This window comes from Ostrinia nubilalis, chromosome 25 (genome assembly GCF_963855985.1).
Source record: "Ostrinia nubilalis chromosome 25, ilOstNubi1.1, whole genome shotgun sequence".
Classification (NCBI taxonomy): Eukaryota; Metazoa; Arthropoda; class Insecta; order Lepidoptera; family Crambidae; genus Ostrinia; species Ostrinia nubilalis.
In genome coordinates this window covers 9250966-9260576 of record NC_087112.1, presented here as the reverse complement: position 1 = coordinate 9260576, position 9611 = coordinate 9250966, and the positions used below count along the sequence as shown (strand labels likewise).

At 36.4% G+C, this 9611-nt stretch overlaps 1 long non-coding RNA gene across 1 annotated transcript; it reads right to left on the bottom strand.

Annotated features, from left to right (window-relative positions):
* Positions 1–6253: 6253 nt before the first annotated feature.
* On the bottom strand, positions 6254–7638 carry LOC135084131 (uncharacterized). Its single transcript, XR_010259763.1, has 3 exons — positions 7190–7638; positions 6853–7082; positions 6254–6680 (listed from the first exon to the last, which is right to left on the bottom strand). It is a non-coding gene; the product is annotated as an uncharacterized LOC135084131 (long non-coding RNA).
* Between the last annotated feature and the right edge of the window lie 1973 nt (positions 7639–9611).

Genomic DNA, 9611 nt, shown 5'->3' with positions numbered 1-9611 from the left:
AATCAACAAATTATAACAAAATTTGTATTTTTTATTATAGTTCCAATGATAATCAATTTAAAAAAACCTATCACACATAGGTAACCTATAATTTTAGAAAACTGGCAGTGGTGAAACTTTTGTATTTTTATTGGCTGTCAGGATATTTATTGTTTGGCATAAGAGTGGGCCGTCATTTTCACTTTCTGACTGATTCTCGTCAATTGGTCCTTCATCTTCAAAAACACTTTCTTCGGATTCCGAATCATGGTCACTTTGCTCCAGAACGATGTTTTCAGGAACATATTCGGCTTCCGACCCAATTGAGTCTTCCTTTTCTGGATATTTTTCAACTGGCGAATTTTCAAGTCGTTTCATAAAGTATGGCACTATATTCCCAACTAATGATCCTACGCTTCTTTTTTGGAGTTATTTAAGTATCAATTTCAAGTAAAAACTGTAAAAATACGTAAAAACTGTATGAAAAAAATGTCACGTAACTGGTGACATGCGGTCTGAGAGACCGCTGCTGAACTTTACATCGATGTAACTTGCCGATTTGGAGCTGAATGATGCAAATATCCTTATCTACGGTGTAGACACAACTAAACTTGAAGCTACTGAAGCGGTGAAACATTGGAAGTACGGGGAAGGGGGTGAAACGATGTTTCACTGACGCCGCCCGGCCTGTGAGACCGCTTGTCACCAGTTAAAGGTTAAGGCAGAATTTTGTAAATAAATTTACCTATCACTATAACGTCTACCTTTATGCAGAAATAAATGGTTATTGCTGTAGTAATTTAGGAATTATTTAATAATTTATGATTTTCAGAAAACATTTTTTTCTCCGTTACACTAGAAAATTGGCAGCTATATTTACTTTATATTGATGCATGATATAATTATCTATAATACCTGAAAATATTACTTGCCTATCCCGTGGAAGTTGGATGATACGACTAGAAAAATTAGTCAAAAGTAATATTGACTAAGGCCATCGGTCAAAACCACTATTAACTGAAATTTGCAGTCAAAAGTGGTTTTGATCAATTATGAGTTTTGACTGCAACATATATATCGATGTTTCGAAAACGATAGGATTTCCAATAAGCCGCCAGAGGGCCAACTCTATAATTATCAAACTCGACCAGACAAATTAATAATGGTAAAAGCAATTAATTTCAATAGTTATCTAACAAAGGCATTATAACCGTATTGTTACGGACGGCATTTAAAAAACTAAAAAATATTCAGATGACAACCCTATTTACATATAAATTTTCTAAACTCATAGAAATTAACATATCTTCGAACTTCCACGGGATAGGCAAGTAATATTTTCAGGTATTATAGATAATTATATCATGCATCAATATAAAGTAAATATAGCTGCCAATTTTCTAGTGTAACGGAGAAAAAAATGTTTTCTGAAAATCATAAATTATTAAATAATTCCTAAATTACTGCAGCAATAACCATTTATTTCTGCATAAAGGTAGACGTTATAGTGATAGGTAAATTTATTTACAAAATTCTGACTTAATGTAATTTTTTTAGAAAATATGCTTCTAAAACTGTTTTTTTTTTATAAAATCACAAAATCGAATATTTCTTCGAAACTAAACAAATACAACTACTAGTTCCTTCATCAATTTTATACATAATAGTAATATCTAACGATTGAATTAATAAAACAGGGATGTCCGCTTCTAAGCCAAAATAAAACACTGTGGTTCGGTACAATTGTTTTTGTAAGGGTTGCGGTTTCGAATCCATCTAAGGACAAATGTTAGGGTGATGAGCTTATATGTTTAACAATAAAAAAATATGAGTAGGTAGTTCACACCAAATATTCCTCTTTCTCACTAACTTAAAAACCATTGTTATGTTTCGGGAGTTGGAGGTAAGATAGCCAGTTTCTGTGGTTGAGGATTCCAGGCGAAACTCGCTTCCACCGTCAGCCTGATCGTCACTTTCCATCAGGTAATGTCCGTTCTCTCTGATAAATAGTAAAACACATAAATTCAAATATTTGCGTTATTTATATTTTTTAAATAATTAATAAGGTATTTATTTGTATCTCCTACAAACCGCTTTACGCCCGATTTCCATATTCGATCTTCAATCCAAAGATTTTAGCAATCTTCAAATCTTAATCTAAGAAACCAATCTGTAGATTGGTCTCCTATCTGCTTTCCAATAATGTATCTCAAGAGCCGCAATCGTTTGAACTGCTCGGATAGCCTAGCTTAGTCTCCATGATAGCATTCCTTAGCAAAAAGAATTTTTACCCAATCCTCGGAAAAACTGGAAAAACAAAAGAAGTAACAGGATCAAGTAACATGAATGGCGATAAAAACGGTCGTTATTTATGACACGCTTTGTTGTGGCGGGTTCCCATCCTGTTGGTGACAACCTGAAAAATGTTACTAAATGTATTCTCTGAAAATACTTAGGTACTTGGCCAAAAGTGATTTTCTTATTGTCTGTTTTAAAAAATGGTCAAGGATGAAACTCTACGATACTTGTACCTACTTAACACTAGGTTACTTAGAAAACGTTTGCTTATTTTAAAAATAGTATACTACCTACATTGAGTATGGTCCAAATTAGTCTATTTCACTACTTATTACTTAGGTACTAGCTTTTCACCCACGGCTTCGCCCGCGTGGAATTTTGTCTGTCATGGAAAAACTTTATAGCACGCGTCCCTGTTTCAAAAACCGGGATAAAAACTATCCTATATAATTTCCTATCCCGGGACTTCCTATAAATTCCCTTACTTACATATATCAATTTTAAACGACTGCGTTGCGGTGTGAAATGATTGATTGTTTATATTAGAATAACGACATTCTATTAAAAAAGTAGACGGCAGACATTAATGGTAGGTAATTTAACACTTATTATGGTTATCATCTGTTACAGAAAGTATGTACTAAATGGAAAAATGTACCAATGTCCGGCTCGAATGATATTTTCGCAGTAATGAAAATATTTTGTCATTTAACGTTATATTAGAGATGGTCCTTCGAGCCAGATATTGTTAGACGTTTGGATCATCTAATGTAAATCAAAATAAGACAAACAATATTTTAAATTGAATTGTAAATCATTTTTATTTAACGTTTAATTAAAGGTGGTCCTTCGAGCCGGATAGTATAAGTCTTATGGATCATCCAATATGAAAAAATATCACTCCTTGATAAGATTTTAATTGAATTGCCAATATAAGTACGCTCCTTTACTTACATCCGCGTTTGCATACGGCCCTGTAAAGGTCAGGATGCAACCGAAAGTGGGTCACGCGATCGATACAGGCCAAACTTGACATGGGCTCGTATAATCAATATGTTAAACGGATTGACGGATTTCGTGTTCTTTTCTGTTGATATTAAATAAATGTAGGTACTAGCAGGCCTGTTCATCTCCGCGAGTTTACATCGAAAACAAAACACGCACGGTGGCCCACCTACAGGATACTATTCGACAAGGCCTCACATATGAGCGAACATTGACTCACGCACGCGTATTCTTGTGTATGATGGAAGAAAATAAAGAAAATGGTGTACTAAATACTGTGCAGTTTTAACTGCCTAAATAATAATAAAAACATAGAATGTACTTTTTTAAGTTGCCTCAAGACACTGAGAGGTAAATAAGTAGTTAATATTATTCATGATAATTCATGCTAAATCATGTATTTCCTCCGCCATTTTCCGCAGTTTGGCACCTCACGTCACATCATTTTACCGAAGTCAGCCCTATAGCTTCGGCGCAGTGCCGATCACTGACGTTTGCCAACAAAATGGTGCTTGACTCTTGAGACAGCCTAAATTACACCATATTGTTAATGACATTGAGCATACATTATTTTAAATACCTTCGCGAAGTAAAACTTCTGTACGTAGTACTTATTATTATTCTGTGGTACTAGTGGAATAAAGTTTAACGACTGGGATTCTTTTGATTTGTTTAGGTATTGAACTAGGTTAATTTGGTATTAAAAATAAAAAGTTATACATATTACCTAGCAGATATTTGGTTTTTTACTCGTAATTACCTACTTTGTACAGGTTCTGGGTTCGATTCTCCGTTCGAGTTGGGACATATTATTACTAATGTGATGAATGAATAACTTGTAATTATGTATAGTAAAAATAAAAAGGCATTTCGGCATGGCACTAAGCTGGCACTCAACGCACAAAATCCACTGGCATGTTAAAAAGTCTGGACTGTAAGGCCTTACGTAATTAATTTGGTATAGGTATTTTATTAGGCCCATCTAAGATGTTAGTGTGTGTGACGTGCTTATTTTGGGATACCCCTGTATAAGTAATAGGTGCAATTTGGAGTTAAAACGTAACATTGGTAATAACATCAATTTTTGTTAAGAAACAGGTGAACATCAAATTTTTGCGTAGGTACCTAATACTTAACTAGCGAATATCTAGGTAGGCTAGGTACCTACTGCAATTTCTTGGAAAAAGCAGTGTCATTTAGACCGTCCAGCTCCAGTTGGTGACGCAACAGACAGCACGCTTCCCGCGCGTAATCGGTTCCTGGCGAGGTGACAACTATATGCGCGCTCGCTCGTCCTCAGACCTCTCTCGAGATAAAGTTTTGAAGAAAACAGTCGTTCGTTTCAGCCGAATGACTTCCACTGCTGGACAAAGGCCTCCCCCAAAGATTTCCACAAAGACCGGTCCTGCGCCGCCTGCATCCAGGCACTTTCCGCGACCTTCGTCGGTCCACCTAATGGGTCCACACTACGTCTTCCGGCTCGTGGTCGTCACTCAAGAACTTTTCTGTCCCAGCGGACATCAGCTCTGCGAGCTATGTGCCTCGACCACTGCCACTTGATTTTAGCGATTCTGCGGGATATGTCAGTCACTTTGGTTCTCCTGCGGATCTCTAAGAGATCATTTTGATAGAATCCTGCTGTCTTTTGTGGCAGTACTCCTTGAGGAAAGCTACTACCAGCAGGGGACTGTCCTACCTAAAAATTTTGGTACCTACTTAGTCTGGCATCAAAAACTCATTTTTAAAAGCACTTTTACACATCCAAGTTTTAACAACACCAATGCTTCGGACAATAAACAGTGCTAAATGACACATGGTTTTAGGTCCATAGTAAAAAAAAACCATTAAAACTTGCTTCATTCTTATCTGTCCTTTGATTTCTCTACATTTAAATTGAAACAAACAAAAACCTCAACCCGAGTTACCTCGAGATAAGACTACTTTTCTGTGTCTCATTGCCTACCTGCTCGATTTTCAGGGTAAGAATGAAGTATTTTCAGATATTGAGTCTGGGAATTATTAGTTAGCGGTGTCCACTACTCAATTGGATTTGGTGGGAATATCACAAGGCTTACAATGATATCCCGGGACGCGTCGGGACGTGGTAATCCCGCTGCGAGGCCGGATCTCGTCACATCCCCCCCCACGGATGTCGCACGCTCCCGTGGGAGACACCGCTCGTAAGGGGATTCCTATAATACTAAAACTGGGGAATTTGGGACGCTAGGTCATTATGTGAGATACGAGTAGGACTGTAAAGTAGTGCTTTGGGTTCGTTGCAGCGAGTTTGAATCTCACTGGGAACGTAGTGTGGTAAGCACGAGAATTTATATCCCAAAATTTAAAACGTGGTTATTTGTCTATTTTTTAGTTTACCTACCTACTTAAGTATGTGTGTTACCTCACTTACCTTGTCGCCTTTCAAACGTAACATCCAAGCTTATTTTATAATTTCGATCCTGACTCTTATGGGGTTCGATTCCGAGGCGGCTTATTCCACTATTCATCGTTGACAATCCCCGTCAACGGGGATTAGTGAACAAAAAGTTCATTAATCCCCGTTATATTAGGATTTTATTTTGATTTCATAAGTTCCAATTGGCGTTAACGGGGAATAGTGGAATAAGCCTCCGAGGCGGACTATGTATCTAGGTACCATTGAATGACACAATATTCGATATAATAATAAGTCTATGATATTTTCAGAAAATAAGTCTTTCGAAATTTAAGGTTTTCAAAAAGTAAAAAAAGTTTCAACTTTGATGATTATTTTTGTAACAATGATATTTTAATTTTATAAATTAGTTAAATGAGATTGATTAAATTGTAATAGCTACAAAAAATTATAAGGTAATATACAAGGTGTTAGGTAAATGGATATATGAGCCGACACTAGCCCATGTTAACATGGTCATATAAATGGTATGGTGAAGTCAGAAAGGGTTATGCCCACTTAGTATGGGAGCTTTGGCCTGAGGTGGACAGACATTACAGCATGTAATTTGTTATTTATTAAATAGTCTATACCAGTAAGAAACAGAATATAAATATCATTTTGTATCCAAGTCCTTAAAAAAATTTTTTTGGCTTAAGACTAGAAAGGTTAGAAGCAAAATAAAACACCATTTTTTTTATTATTATTATTTTAATCTGACTCATGGGTCAATAAAATATTGTCTAGGAACTAGGCAGGTGGAAATACATGTTCCTGATACCTTGCCCAGCTCAAAAACCACAAAATTGTCATAACATGAGCACAGCGACCTACTGTTATTCGGCCAATATAAGGGCAAATGAATCCTCGTCCCATCATGTATTTGTTGGGGCTCCACAGCATATGTAGCAGCTTGATCAGCTCACTGCCATCAGGGATGACATATTTGGTCAGATCCCCGCAGCTGAAACCAAGAAATTAATTATGGTATCATTCAAAATTCATTCTTTAAGATATTGAGATGTGATGTCAATTTTTATCTATCAGTTAGAAGTATTTGTATAGAACAAAATATACACTTTGTTCAAATAATAATATATCAAGCCAATGTCTTTAATAAAATTAAAAAAACTTACTTGACGAGGTGAAATCTGTTCCATTATTACATTATTTTTTAATATGTGATTCTCTTTCCGTGTTAATATGCAGTCTATGGAACGTATTTGTAACAAAGATAATCCACGTTAACTGTGACCAGTGCTAGTGGTTGCTTCTTCATTTGAAATATAATTTGTCCTTGATTGGTGCAGAGCCACACCGTGGCCACGGTCCAACATGAGTGACAACATACACTGCTGTTATCAATCTAAAAAAAAAGTTTTATTAGGATTATGGTAATCTACGGTAAAGGTAGTTGATCAAATACATTGTAAAAGGTATTCAACAAGTCCACAAGCTCATTCAATAACTTACCAGCTGAGGAGTCATCCACTGACATTATAACCAACTGAACTTAATAAGCTCTAGGCTATGTCGCCTCCTCTGCATCATGTCAGCTATACAATTGATACATATCATAGGTTCCTCATGAGATTGAGGAATTGCTGGTTGCATTATCCAAAATCGGGCTGGGGTTAACATTGGGGCTCGGGTCGGAGTCCATACGTAAGCCGTGGTCGGCGTTTAGGCAAGGTTCGATGTCCGAAAGTGAGCCATTGGTCATTGGTTGAGTGAGATTCGTAGTTCGAGAGTATGCCAGGGTCATCGGGAAGGGAAGCATCGAGGACCATGGTCAAAAAAATAAAGTCGTCAAAAGGGAAACTTATACAACACTCTTCTGCTTTTATTTTGGCAAAGACTTGGTTTTGAGAACTAAACAACACTCACGATGAAAAATACAAAACAAAGCGAATGACAGATAACAGCTGGCCTGTGACAATATTTTCAGTGTTGCCATGCTAATAATGTGGTGATGAATAAAAATAATCGATATAAAAATCGATTGTATTTTTGATGACTCGAAATAAGGTGTATATAAGGTGTGTGTGAAATAAGGTTTCATTTAGTTATTTAAATATTTTCGGTAGTGTTATTGGAATATTAAAAAAGTTTTATAAATGTCATTTTAATGAATACGTATTTAAAAAAATACTAATTGTCATAGTCGAAAAACAATCGATATGAATTGATTCTTACCGATAAGATTCATTTTGGCAACACTGAATTGAGTGTTACAGACAGGAAGTTGTAATTATCACATAAAGTACTTAGTCCAGTCAATGAATGCCTTAACGACGGTGTAGAGAGAAATCCGTGGAACACAATTTCTGACCTCGGGACTTTATTTAGACTAGTTAGGAGGAGAACATAGTAAAAGTCCCCGCCCTTAGCCCTTGAGCCGGCGGGGAGAGGGGGGTTTAAAGGTACCACTTTTCGGTTTTTCGCTTAATCCTCGGAAACTATGCATCCTAGTGACATGACTACTATGAACCAAAAAAAGCTTATTCAATTTGCTACAGGTGAGATATTCAAGTTTTTCTATATCTTGTATAGTTTTCGTGGCATCTGCTCTAGAAGGTCTGTAATATTGGAAATTTTATTTTTGTCCTACATGTTCCCATCAGGTGAAAATCGACTTAATCAACATTGAGCAAACATTCTAGATATGCGGGAGCATGTTAAGCTTAGTTCCAGGGAGGGGACTGTACCGTGCGTATATTTAGACGAACCATTTGCAGCCACTTTTGAGTCCTCATCACTAAAAAACTACTGTGCGTTAAAACTTCAAATTTGGCTCATGTGTTGAGACTTACGAGATAAACATCAACTTCAAATTTCATAAATATACCTCAAACGGTTATTAAGGTATTGACGTTCAAAAATCGACATTTAGAGCACTAAAATCTATCTATTACCTGTGAAATGTTAAAATTTACTGGTTTTTTGTTTCATCCTTTGTATTTACACATCTACCTATCTGCATGCCAAAGGATGATGGGCACAAATGTATGGAAAGTGGTACCCGCTCCAATAGCCATAACCAATATATATTTCAAAAGGCCTTTAGATGTAGAATAATGTCTGCTATGGGGCCAGTTCTAATTCACGTTTTGAAAGCAGTAATTCCACTAAGTATTATAATGAAAGTATAACACAATCATCCATGTATACGAGTATGTACTATGACTACAATCTATTAATATAACTAAAAGAAGCCTTGAAAAGGAGAGGATTATATCTAGGATGAACTACCCAAGCTATTAGCCCTTTATTCGCTTTCATCATCATCATCATGATCATTTTAGCCATAAGACGTCCAGTTGAACATAGGCCTCCCCCAATGATTTCCACAATGGCCGGTTGGTGGCGGCCTGCATACAGCGCCTTCACGCTACCTTTATAAGGTCGCCGGTCCATCTTGTGGGTGGACTTATTGGGTCTTGTGGGTTTATTAGCTTTAGCAACCCATAATAAAACCCTTAAGAAATAATAAAACTCCAGCCCCTTAATTAATAAAAGTTACACCCTAGTTGAACACTGATTTAAATTGTCATTTGGTATGGAAATGTCATTTTAATCCAAGGTTCATCCTAGATATAACTTTTTTTAAATAAGGGGGGAGTAGTTCTTCAAATAAAAACATTTATTTCACAATTATCTCTATCAATAATTATAGAGTTAAGGAAGGATGCTGGAGCAGTAAACCCTTCATGCCTCGCATAACCTAGTAAGTATCATAAGATGGACACGTATGATACTTCGGTTACACAAAAAGTATGTTTATCTTCGAACTCAACCAGATCTGAGGCTGGTGGCCATAGTAAATGTTGTTCGTCTTGGTAAGACCTTTCAAATGACACTACAAACATAACTATTGGAGCCGGGTACCATTTTG